The following is a 13,927-nucleotide window of genomic DNA, read 5'->3' as shown; positions in this document are numbered from 1 at the left end:
TTGCACTCAATTCCTTCTCTCTCACGTTCAAACTGGTTTCAGCCCTCACTACTCAGCTGAAATTGCTTGAAGGTTCCTAGTAATCCAATGATTGCCAAAACCTGTGGACTTTCCTCAGCTCTAATCCTTCTTTACTTCTCACCAGACACTATTGACCACTCTTTCCTCCTGGATACTCTTTCTTGCCTGGATTTTTGTTTCTCTGTTCTAAGTTCTCTTCCTACTTAGTTGACTGCTCATTTCATTCTGAAACTCCTTTGGTAAGGACATTATCAGTGTTCCACCTCTTAATCAATGTGTTGTCTTGGACCCTCTTTTCACTCTTTCTCTTGATGATCTCATGTATTCCCCTGGGTTAAATTATTCATCTTATGATTCTCTGATCTATAGATATAGTCCTACTCACTCAACAGCTGCCTGTTAGACATTTCTAAGTGACCTGAAATACTTATTTCAAATTCATGTCCAGAGCAGAACTTATTAGACCCAAGGTGAGAATACCTCCCCCCCTCCCTCCTTCCCTCTTCTTAATTCCTCTGATTCTATTGAGGGTACAACCATTCTTACAGTTTTCTATGTTTACAATTTTCAAGTCATCTTTGACGTTTTTCTCACCTCACACTTCCAACCACTTGCCAAATGTTGTCAATTCTCCCTCTATAATACCTCTCATTCTATGTTCTCTCTACTCTCAAATCTTGGTTCAAGTACTTCCTGGCTGTGTGACCTTGAGCAAGTCACTTAATAAAATCTGAGCTTCAGTTTCCTAATCTTCAAAATGGGTACAATCATAATTTTAATGCCTTCTGCCATTCTTAACAGTTTTACTTGATACCACCAGCTCCCTCAAGCAATCATCCTTTATCTCTCCTCCAAACTCCTGGAAAAAAGCTGTCTATTCCTTGCAAGTCACTTAAGCCTGTTTGTCTTAATCCACTGGAGAAAGAAGTGGCAAAGCCACTCCAATGTCTTTCAGAAGAAAACTCCAAATGGAGTCAAAAAAGAGTTGGACACAACTCAACAATAGTGCATACTTTTATTTTTTTGAGAGCTGGTTGTTCAACACTTGCCAGCACCTCCCCAATGTAAAACATTTTAAGAAAAGCTCTTTGTAGTCTTCAATCATTGAGTATAAAGGAGTCCTAGGACAAAAAAAAATTGAGGACCACTTGTAAGTAGCAAAGAATGCTATATTAGAAGCTTAGAGTTAGTCCTCGCTCTGCCAATACTATCAGTATGACTTCAGGTAAGACATTGAATTTCTCCACACTTGCCATGAGGTCTCTGGCTTGGGAAAGGGAAGCATGAAGGCACTATTTATTATGTGGAAGAAGCTGTTTACATAGGAAAGATAGGCTCTAAGAGTGGGTAGTATAGAGGCTGACCCAGTAACATCCAGGATCAGACTGGGTTCATGATAAACAGAAATAAACCTGGGCTGATAATGGCATCATTTCTCTAAATATAGAGAGCTGAGTCAAATTTATAAAAATACAAGTCATTCCCCAATTGATAAATGGTCAAAGGATATGAATAGATAGTTTTCAGAAGAACAAGAAATCGAAGATATCTCTAGTCATATAAAAAATGCCCTAAATCACTTTGATTAGAGAAATGCAAATTAAAACAACTCTGAAGTACTACCTCACACCTAGCAGATTGGCTAATATTATGACAGTCCCATCTAGGCAAAATCATCAAGTAGGTCATAGATTTGGTGCTAGAAGACAACTTAGAGTCCATCAAACATAATCTCTTCATTTTATGAGGAAGAAAGAATATGTATAACATAGCTAGTAATTGGCTAAGGCAAAATTTGAACACATCTTTATTTCTCCAGATCCATTAAGCCATCTTATTGTCCACTGGGGTCAGGTATAGGCACTTGCTATGCCATCAAAGACCAAAGTAAATTCTAATAAAAGGACCCTAGCTAAAGTCAGGAGAGACATTAGAAATGAATGACCCTGAAGACTTTGTAGAGTTGATCTTCAGTTGAGTCTAGGAAAATCACATAAACTGTCATAAGGGTAATATGCTAGAAAAGGAGAATGGTAATCTGCTTGTTGCAGGTGATAAGGGAAAATTGTGACACTAATGCACTGTTGGTGGAGTTGTAAACAGATTAAACCATTCTAGAGAGGAACTTGGAACTTTACCCAAAGGGTTATAAAATTATTCATACCTTTTGACTCAGCAATACCATTACTAGGTCTGCATCCCAAAGAGATCCCCCAAAAGGGGAAAGGAACTATTTGTATAAAAATCTTTATTGCAACTCTTTGTAGTGGCAAAGAACTGGAAATTGAAGGGATGTCTATCAATTGGGGAAAGGTTGAACAAGTTGTGGCATATAATTTTAATGGAATATTATTATTCCATAAGAAATGATGAGCAGGTTTATTTCAGAAAAATCTGGAAAGTCTTACATGAATTGAGGTAAAGTAAAACGAGCAGAACCAGGTGAACATATACCCAGCAAAACAGCAATACTGTTCAATGATCAATTGTGAATAACTTAGTTATTATCAGCAAAACAATGATCCAAGTTAACTCCAAAGGATTCATGATGAAAAATGTTCCAAAGGAAGAACCCCTTTTCCTTAATTAAAGAAGTGATTTTTCTGACTATTTAATAGTTCTGTGATTTTTCTAGTTTAACACTAGTAAGTGGCTGAGGGAAAATTTGAACACATCTTCCTTGCAAGTTCCTCTCAGGCCTCCACACAGCTGCATGCTACAAACTCACACAGAGCCCCGAGACTCTGGTTGCTCTGGACCCCTGGGAGTGCCACCACACTAGATGACAACTCTGAAAAGCCATGAAAATTGGGAAGCTTACATACCTTTTTAGGGAAACTGGGGACTGAGGTTGAGAGTATAATTGATTGGCTTTACAACGGCAACAAAGAAAATGTAGAGTCCTAGACAGGATTATGGGGGGGGGGGGAGACTGATGCTTTACAATGGACCAATCAAGTCAAGGGCTGGGCTACCTTGAAGGTAAAGGACTTTGGTCCGAGGGGAGAAACCTCTGGGACAAAAAAGATACTTAACATCTGATGGGATTAGCTGACTCCACCTAAATGATTGTAAAATCTATTGTTAATCTGAATTTATGAAGTTGGGCTTTTCCCTCTGGAGGAAACTCATGTGACAAGGTCAAACTTGAGGTCTTCACCTTCAAGCTAACTAAACTGGGGGGTTATCAGACCTCATAAGGCTATATGTTTGGGAAGTTTCTATATTCCATATTGACGCTAGCTATGTTTTTTCTTCATCTATAAAATGAGAAGATTGTGTTAGACTTAGATGGACTCTAAGTCTTTTAGCTCCAAATCTATGACCTACTTGATAATTTTGCCTAGCTGGGACTGTCATAAAATAAATGTTCTTTCTAGTTGAGTTCTTCAATTATTGTTCAAAAGTGCAAACTGATCTAAAATATGAAATGTGAAAGAAATACAAAAAGGATCTGTGATTTCATCAGCAGATATATTCTTTTCACCATGTACTTGAGGCAATGTCATGAGGCATATTGTATATGTTAGGAGAGAGGGTAGAAAGAATTAATGGTGGGGTGGGGGTGAAGAAAATAAACATCCTTAGTGAAACACTGAGAAAACTCCAGCAGAGGAGAGCAAAAAGAGGACATAGGGAGAGACATAGATAAGCAGGGTAGTGATAGAACTTAGTGAATTTAATTTATGTGCTGACCTCTCTTGGGTTATGACTTACTGATAGGAGGAATAAAACAAAAAGGTCAGAGGATGTTTGAGACAGCAAGCTTTGTTTCAGAAAAGGGATATATTCCCATTTCTATGAGAGGATCTGCTAGAGAGTAGATTCTAGGATAGAATGAATCTCTTTGGTTTCACTATCTCTTTCTTTCCCCTTCTCTTTCTCCTCTCTTATCTCTGTCTCTATGTCTGTCTTTTTCTGTCTTTCCTCTCCTCTCTTCTTCTCTCCTCTCCTCTCCTCTCCTCTCCTCTCCTCTCCTCTCCTCTCCTCTCCTCTCCTCTCCTCTCTTTCTCTTTGTCTTTCTTTTTTTTTCTTTGTCAATCTTTCTTCTTTTAAAAAAAAACAACTGTATGTAACAAAGGTGACTGATTTAATATATAACACTACTTTTCTTCTTTGGATTCAGAACTGTTCAAGTTTTTTGATATTTTTGATACTTGTTAAGTTAATTTTTCATAATAAATGTTTTTTTAAAAGTAAAATATATGTTATCTGTTATTATCCCAGTTGCAAATGAGTCTGACTCTTGAGAAATGGGACTTGTTTAAGTGAAGATAGAAGCTGAATTCTGGGCTTGAAATTCAATCAAGTTACTTTTAAAATAACTGATGCAGAGCGAAAGGAGCAGAGCCAGAAGAACACTGTACACAGAGACTGATATACTGTGGTAAAATTGAATGTAATGGACCTCTGTACCAGCAGCAATACAATGACCCAGGACAATTCCGAGGGATTTATGGTAAAGAAGCTACCCACATTCAGAGGAAGGACTGCAGGAGAGGAAACATATAAGAAAAGCAACTGCTTGAACTCATGGGTTGGGGTGGACGTGATTGAGGGTGTGGACTCGAAACTACCACACCAATGCAACTACCAACAATTTGGAAATTGGTCTTGATCAAGGACACATGACAAAACTAGTGGAAATGCTCATCGGCCATGGGTGGGGGGAGTGCGGGGGTGGGTGGGGTGAAGGGGATAAGAGGAGTATGAATCAGGCAACCATGTTAAAAATGTATATTAATAAATGTTAAAAAAATACCTTTTTATTGAATTTTAAAACTGAGTTCAAAAGCAATTGCTATTTTAGAAAATTCACCCCTATTCAATGGATAGTAAGTATAAAAGGAATGAAAGGAATTTGAAAGTTTGGTTGGTTTAAGAGAAATGTACTTATTATAAACATAACTTTGAATTCATTGATTTCCAGTTCAATAAATGTATTTTAGGAGCCTACAAGTCCTGAGCTCAAAGTAGGCCTTAGATGTTTATTTACAACCTGTTTGATCAGAGAAATTCACATAACCTCCGTCTACCTCAGTTTCCTCACTTGTAATATGGGGATAATAATAGCATCTAGCTCCCAAGGCTTTTCTGAAGATTAAAAGAGATTATATTCGTAAAGTACTTTATAAACCATTAAAGTACTATATAAATATTAGCTATTATTATCATATATTTGAAAGGATTCTGAATTGTTAATTTTTCTGAGCCACAGTTTCCTTATATGTCAAAGGGCAATAATAACTATGTTACCCATTTCACAAAAATCCAACAAGCTAGAAGATACAATTATAAAGAGTACTTTAAGGGACAGCTAGGTGTCTTAGTGAATAGAGAACCAGGCCTGGAGTCCAGAGGACCTGGGTTAGTCCTCAGATACTTCCTGGCTCTGTGACCCTAGGCAAGTCACTTAACCCCATTTGTTTACCCTTTACTACTATTTTATCTTAAAACTGATTCTTAGTGTCAATACTAAGACAGAAAGTAAGGGTTTTGATCTTTTTTTGAGTACTTTGAAACATTTTAAATGCTATATTGTTTTAAGGTGCTATTTTTTATTAAACTCAGCGCTTTTTAATAAAGCTTCTTTTTTGTATTTAGTGGGGTTGAGATCTCCACTTGAACTGTGATGTTTTCACTACAACAATATTCCAGGACAACAAAACAATTCAGAAGTCCTAGGGAGTTTGTGCTACATTGGAGATGTAGAGGCTATTACTTCCTGTCAAAGTAGAAATAGAGTTTAATGAAAGGGGTTAAAATCACCAAACTTCCTGTCATCCCATTTGAAACAGGAAGACTATGTATCAACTTTTCCTTTGACTGATCAAATGTCCTTAAGTAAGATTTTGCTGGAGGTGAGTTATAGCGGGGGAGAAAAAAAAAAAGGGAGGAAGAATTCAGAGCAAGAACTGGTTTCATTAAAAATGAAACAAATAGGTCAGCTGACTGTGCTACATGAAAAGCTGCTCCCTTTGGGGGTTAAATTTTTTACTTAAATTCAGCCTTTCAGTAAAAAAAAAAAAAAAAAAAAGAAAAAAAGAAAAACCTTTCAGGGTACAGATTGTGAAACTGGTAACTATGACACGACACTCTTGTCTTTGGTTAAATGTCAGTGTAACTTTTGGCTGACACAAATAAGGAGTTGTGCTAAAGTGGCTAAAAGTTTTCCCATGGGCAACTTTGTTTTTGGTTTTAATAAGGCTTCATCCTGTAAGCTGATTACCCGTAAATGCTTTTGCCAGTTCAGTTCTAGAATACTAATGGGAACCCTGAGGTATTCCCCTCAGATGACTATATCTAATAGCAAGACTGTTGAAGCCATTTTGGGGGGAAATACACACATACACCCACATCCACGTCCTCACCCACAGACACACACACACACACACACACACACACACACAAACACATACTCACACCCCAAAACAAAAATAAAACTAAGCTTTCTTAATCAAAAGTATTATGGACAGCTAGAAAGACAGACAACTCAAGACCAAAGGAAGGCGTTTAGACTGTTTAAATCAGTGGTTCCCAAACTTTTTTGGTCTACAGCCCCCTTTCCAGAAAAATATTACTTAGTGCCCCTTGAAATTAATTTTTTAAAAAAATTTAATAATAATTAATAGGAAAAATAAATGCACCTGTGGCTATCACTGCCCCCCCCCCCCCCCGGATTGCTGCAGTGCCCACCAGGGGGCGGGGGCGCCCACTTTGGGAATCACTGGTTTAAATCAACAGGTTAGATGACATGGTGTTCATAAAGTAGAGCTCAGGAATGAGAGTAAGGGGTTCAAAATCTTAGGACCTGTTAGTTGTATAACTTTGGCCATAGTACTTAACCCTACCTGGCTTTTAGTTTCCTTATCTGTAACTTGAGGGAAATTGATCTAGATCAACATTTTTCAAACAATGTTCTGTGGAACCTGGGGGTTCCATGAAGGAATACTTGATATAAGGATCTGTGATGGCAGGCAAGCAAGTATACCCAGCAAAAGTGTTTTACTGTCACTTTCTCTCTGTGTGTCCCTTTGTCTGTCTCTATCTCTCTGCCTCTGTCTATCTCTCTCTCTGCCTCTGTCTCTCTGTCTCTGTCTCTGTCTCTGGGACTCTGTCCATTTCTCTCTCTCTGCCTCTGTTTCTATCTGTCTCTCTGTCTGTGTCTCTGTCTGTCTTTCTCTCTGTCTCTGATTCTCTGACTTTCTCTCTCTTTCTCTCCCCTCTCTCTCTGTCTCTCTCTGTATGTCTCTCTTTGTCTCTCTGTCTCTCTGTCTTTCTGTGTGTGTGTGTGTGTGTGTGTGTGTGTGTGTGTGTTTCTCCTAAACCCTTACCTTCTGAATTAGTAAAAAATTTCTAAGATAGAAGGCAAGAGCTAGGCAAACAGGATTAAGTGATTTGTCCAGGGTCACACAGCTAGGAAGTGCCTAAGGTCAGATTTGAATTATCATTGTCTCTTACATGCATTGAGTGTGTTCATTTGATGGAGACCTCTAGGGAAAGCTAAAGAAATTCATCTTGTGACTAGAAGTTGTCTTCTTTTGTGGTTTAGAACCAATTATTTAAATGCACCCAATAATATACATTTTTTGTCATTCAGAAGTTTCAGTTGTGTGTCATTCTTTGTGACCCCATCTGGAGTCTTCTTTTTTAAAAAATTAAACCCTTACCTTCTGTCTTAGAATCAATACTGTGTTTGGTTCCTAGGCAGAAGAGTGGTAAGGGCTAGGCAATGGGGGTTAAGTGACTTGCCCAGGGTCACACAGCTAGAAAGTGTCTGAGGTCAAATTTGAACCGAGGACCTCTCATCTCTAGACCTGGCTTTCAATCCACTGAGCTACCCAGCTGTCTCCTGGAGTTTTCTTGGCAAAGATAATGAAGTGTTTTACTATTTCCTTCTTCTGTTCATTTTACAGATGAGGAAACTGAGACAAACAGAGTTAAGAGATTTTCCCAGAGTTATACATCTATTAAGTGTCTGAGGCCAAATTTGAACTCAGGTCTTCCTGACTTCTGGCCTTGAGGTATCTACCTATCTAATAAATACTTTGCCTCAACAAAATGTAACATAACCAGTGGCCATTTTTTATGTTTCTTTACTTGTTTTTTTACTATATTTTTTGTGAGCTTTAAGTATTATTGGGTTAAAAATAAAATTTTGGAACCTAGTTCAAATGCCATATTTCAAAAGCATAAGAAAGGCAACTATGTAATTTGCAGGTAGGATTACAATAGAATATACACTGGATTTGGAATCAAAGGACCTGGGTTTGCCACTCCTTACCTATGTGATGAGCAGCTAGGTGGTATAGAAGATAGAGTGCTGGCTTTGGAATCAGGAAGACCTGAGTTCAAATTTGACCTCCGATACTTACTAGCTATGTGCTCTGGGCAAGTCATTTAACCCTGTTTACTTCAGTTTCCTCATCTGTATAATGAACTGGAGAAGGAAATGGTAAAGCACATCAGTATCTTTGCCAAGAAAATCCCAGATGGGGTCACAAAGAGTCAGACATGACTGATCAACACCTATGTGATACTGAGCTGAACCTCTGTGGATATCAATTTCTTCCTCTGTAAAATAAAAATCCTTTCCCACCTTCTGCTTTTTTCTCCTTTGCCACCCTCACTCCTCCTTAAGGTAGACCAAGTTTATAATTTAATCCAGATCCTAGTCACTTATCAACTGCCCCTACCCTCTACTCCAGGCCATTTTCCTTCCTTTCTGAGTTCAGTATCTGACTCATAAGTCTTCCCTTCCACCTCAACTCTTGTCTTTATATTACTCCTATCCTCCTAGTTTCTTCATCTCCTCAACTTCCCTGACTTTAAGCCTTTCCTCCCTTACCTCAGTTGTGCCTGGATCTGATCATTCGTGCGTGTTTCAATTCCACAATCAATCACTCCAAAATTCATCTGCTACTTCTTAATCTTCTGTCCCTCCAAATCTCTCTTACGCCATCCTTCTTATAAACTTATTTTCTGTCTTTATGAGAACCTCTATTTCCTCCATCCCTCAGTACCCTCCCAGGCCATAAGTCTTGTTTTAACTTTACTTGTCCCCTTCTCAGCCTTCGTTCTATACTTACCCACTTCAACACTATGCTGTTCTATACTCCCAACTGCCTTTTACCCGTGTCCTACCAATGTAATCAACCCCAAAACCTGAGTGAACATTATGTGCCTTTTTTTTTTTTTTTTTGGTTCCTCTAGAGCTAAGGGATATCATACAACTGAACTGACTAGGTCCACTACCAAAGTATGTTATTCAAATTCAACTCGAGTTCTCTCTGGATTCATAACCCCATTGTCCCATCCTACAGATGGAACTACAGAAAGGCTGAGATGAACAAGGTAACTACAGAAAGACAATTTTTATAGAAAATATGGTTCTTAAAGTATTAAAATAACAATTCTATTATCTATAAATTAAAGGTGTAGGCTAGAGGTATCAATGGTGTCATGGATAGGGCACTGAACTTGGAGTCAGAAGACTCTGGATTCAAATCCCAATTAAGACACTTAGTAGTTGAATGGTGATAGGCAAGTCATTTTACCTTATTGTTCCTCACTTTCTTCTTTTGTAATTGAAGGGGAAGTATTGACTCGGTGACCTTTGAGGTTCCTTTTGGCTCTCCATCTTTGTTCCTGTAACTTTCAAGATCCCTTCTAGCTGAAGATCTTATATTTCTAGCATACTGTGTATACTTCTGATGACTCTGATATACTGTAACTGTTATGTTGCTGAGTTCAGAATAGTAGTTTGATGGTGCTGAGAAAATTTTGAGGCACTTAAAACAAAGGGCAGTGCATTTAAAAAATCAAAGTTAGATTTTGAAAGTGAAAATTTGATGAATTGGAGCTATTCAATACTAGTTTATGTAAATAAAGAGGGAAATGAAAGTTGTGAAGCAACTTACAAAGTGAGTTGTGGTATCTTTGGTCATTTTCAATGACCAAAAAATAAAATAAAGGCAAAAAATAACATTTCTCCCACTAAGTGGCATATATTGTGATTATATTATAAGGAGTAAAACCGATATAAGATATATTATGTTGGTTTTTTTAAACCCTTACCTTTCATCTTAGAATCAACACTTTATATTAGGTTTAAGGCAAAAGAGTAGTAAGGGCTAGGCAATGGGAGTTAAGTAACTTGCTGTGTCTGAGGTCAAATTTGAACCCAGCACTTCCCATCTCCAGCCCTGGCTCCCTATCCAAGGAGTCACCTAGATGCCTTCTATCTTGACATTTTGATGGATTTGTGATCTCATCAACATGAGCCATCATAGTTGTCAGTCTATCCATAAATATTTATTAAGTACCTGTCCTGTGCCAGTCACTCTGATAAGCCCTGGGATTATCAAAAAAAGGCTAAAGACTGTCCTTGTCTCCGAGGAGCTCATAATCTATTTGGGGAGACAAGCAGCAAGCAAATATGTATCAACAGGCAATATAAAGGATACATAAGAGTTAATTAAAAGAGAAAAGGCACTGTAATGAAAAGGGATTAGGAGAGGCTTCCTGAAGAAGATGGGATTTTAGTTGGTTCTTTAAGGAAGCTAGGGAAATCAAAAGGCAGAGATAAGGAGGGAGAGCATTCCAGGTATGGAAGACAGAAAAAATACCCTGAGCTGAGAGAGAATGTCATTCCTGGAATAGCAATTAGGCTGATGTTGATAGAATGAAAAAAAAAAAATGGTAGGGAGTAAGACTTAAGAAACCTGGCAAGGTAAGAGGTGGAAGGCTATTTTGTGAAGGGTGTTGAATGTCAAATAGAGAATTTTGTATTTTGTATTTGCCTCCAAAGACAATAAAGACCTTCAGGAATTTATTGAGTCCTTTGGACTCAATAAGGACATCATTAATGACTTTCAAGAGAATAGATGGAAAGAAGCCAGATTACTGAGGAATTAACTGGTAATGAACAATACTTTGGGGTCAAAAAGCTTGGCAACAAAAGGAAAAGCGAAAAGGATGTAGCTTTAGGAGGCTAAAAGATCTATGTAAGTGCTTATTTTCTCTTTTAAGTCAGCAGTGATCCATACTTATTTAAAGCAAGAATGGAAGACACAAGATCCCCTAATACCAATGCAAACTCAACTGCTTCAAACTGAACTTGGCATCTCTCCCTCTTAACCTGTTTACAATTTACTTACTTTTATCTATGTCACCATGTTTTTAGCTACTGAAGCTCTAAATTCTGCCATTATCTTTAATGCTTCTTCTCCCCTTTATCTTTCTTTCCCAGTATGTCATCAAGTCTTATCAATTCTTCCTTTGAAACATCTTCCACAGCATAAGTTCATAGACCCAGAGCTCAGAAGCCTTTAGACCAGTCCCCTCATTTAATAGTTGAGGAAGGGGGCAGCTGGGTGGCTCAGTGGATTGAGAGCCAAGGCTAGAGACGGGAAGTCCTAGGTTCAAATCTGGCTTTGGACACTTCCCAGCTGTGTGACCCTGAGCAAGTCACTTGACCCCCATTGCCTAGCCCTTACCCACTCTTCTGCCTTGGAGCCAATACACAGTATTGACTCCAAGAAGGAAGGTAAGGGTTTAAAAAAAATAGTTGAGGAAACAGCAGCCCAGGTAGCTTAAGTTACCTACCTAAAGCCCCACAGCCACTAAGCATTAGAGTTGGATAGTTGGATTTTAAGCCCAGGTTCCCCAACTTCAGAGTGGGTGTTATTTTTCCTATACCATGCTGCCTCTTGTCCTTAATGAGGTCACACTGATTCTCAAAGGACACAGAATCAATACTTCCTCCCCAATTACAAATGAAGAAACTGAGGAACAATAAGGTAAAATGACTTGTCCATCATAATTCAACTACTGTCATTTTTTTTTCTTTTTTGGAGATATAGGTAGGGCAAATTGATCCAAAAATCTAGTGCACAAATTACACAATTCTCTTCTTTGTTTAGGAATACTCAGACATGGGCCTGATCAAAGTCAGGATGAGAGGTAGGCAAAGAAGGTAATTGCTTTAAGTACATCGGAATGGATTAATTAGTAAAAGAAGAAACATTTGAAAGAATTTTTTATAAATGTTCCAGAAAATTCCATGTGAACCAGAACAACCTCCAGGAATCAATGCGGAGTGAAAGGAGAAGAACCAGGAGAACATTGTACACAGAGACTGATATACTCTGGCACAATCGAACATAACAGACTTCTCTACTAGCAGCAATGCAATGATCCAGGACAATACTGAGAGACTTATGAGAAAGAACACTATCCACATCCAGAGGAAGAACTGTGGGAGTAGAAACGCAAAAGAAAAACAACGGTTTGATCACATGGGGATATGATCGGGGATGTAGACTCTAAATGATCACCTTAGTGCAAATACTAATAATATGGTCTTGATCAATGACACATGTAAAACCCAGTGGAATTGCTCGTTGGCTACAGGAGAGGTGTGGGAGGAGGGGAGGGAAAGAAAATGAATCATATAACCATGGAAAAATATTTTTAAAATAAATGTTCCAGAAGATTCTGTTCTCCATTGCCCATTGGTAATGATTTTACAGTATATTCAGTTCTCTCTGTTATAGTTAAGGCTCAAAGCTTCATATATATATATACATATATATATATGTATATATATATAAAATAATCCAAAAGGGCTATCATTTAAAAATATTGCCTAATTGTGCCAATGCTCCTTAATTCCTATGGGATCAAGTCCAGTTTCTTTCTTCTGATATATAAGAAACTAAGATCTGGTTTCATCTTACCCACCCAATTTTACCACAAACATGGACCCCTACAGCCCAGTTTTTTCATTGTTTCAGAAAAAGCCATGATGAGTCTCACTGTTCTTGTAGTTCCAACCACATGGAACATCCTCTCTGCTCTTCTTCATCTTTCTGCAACATACATTTGCAGGTACACTAGTCTATCTAAAAATAGATTCATTCCCACATGTGGACTGTCTTCCCACACATAATCTCTTCCTATCCACCCTCATACACGTAGATGCACACAAGTTCTTAGACCTAAATACATAGAAATAGATAAACATACAAACCCACACAAGGTAAAACAAAGATATATACATAGATACAGACATAAACAAATACACCTGGAAATATAAATACTTGAAGGAGTAGGAGGTGAGAGGATATATTCGTTAATGGATGAAAATGGACAGATGATCTGGAGAAGAAGGTAGGTGCTATATGGGAAAAAATGACTGGGCAGCAGGACAAGAAAGTAAAGCAAATAATAGAAGCTTAGAATATCAGACCTGGAAGAGACCACAGCCTTATCTCACCCAATCAATAGTGACAGAGTGGATAGGAGGAGAGTCATCAAAGAAATACTACAGGATAGTAAGTCAAATAAATCATGAAGGTGGTCAATCACTTAAGAATTTATTAAATGCTTAATATGTTTTAGGAACTGTTTTTAGCACCAGAGACACAAAGAAAGGCAAAATTAGGTCTTAGATTAAAGACCTTAAGTTCTTTTGATCCTATACAGAGTCACTAGAGATAGGAGTTAAGATTCATTATGTACAAAGAATGAGGAGCTGAAAGAAGTCAACATCTATTTATAAAAGAACTACTAGGTCCTGGGCCAGAGCACTTCCTGACCTCAAGGATCCCACATTTTTTTGGGGAGAATTCCCATGCAAACAGTACAGATCATTTACATAATAACTTAGAGGTAATTTCAGAGGGAAGATTTTACCATTAAGGGGGATTCAGAAGGCTTCTTGGGATTTTAGAAGAGTTGAAAGAAGACAGGAAATGGAGGAATCAGAGATGAAAAGTGAGAGCAGTCCAGGAATGGTGGACAGCCAATAAAATGAACAGAGTCTGGAGAAAGATTGTCATCTGGCACAGTCAGCTGGAACATAGTCAAGTGAAGTGTAAGCAGACTGGAATGGCAGCAAAGG

The sequence above is a fragment of the Gracilinanus agilis genome, chromosome 4, assembly GCF_016433145.1.
Source record: "Gracilinanus agilis isolate LMUSP501 chromosome 4, AgileGrace, whole genome shotgun sequence".
Lineage (NCBI taxonomy): Eukaryota > Metazoa > Chordata > Mammalia > Didelphimorphia > Didelphidae > Gracilinanus > Gracilinanus agilis.
This window is presented reverse-complemented; position numbering follows the sequence as displayed.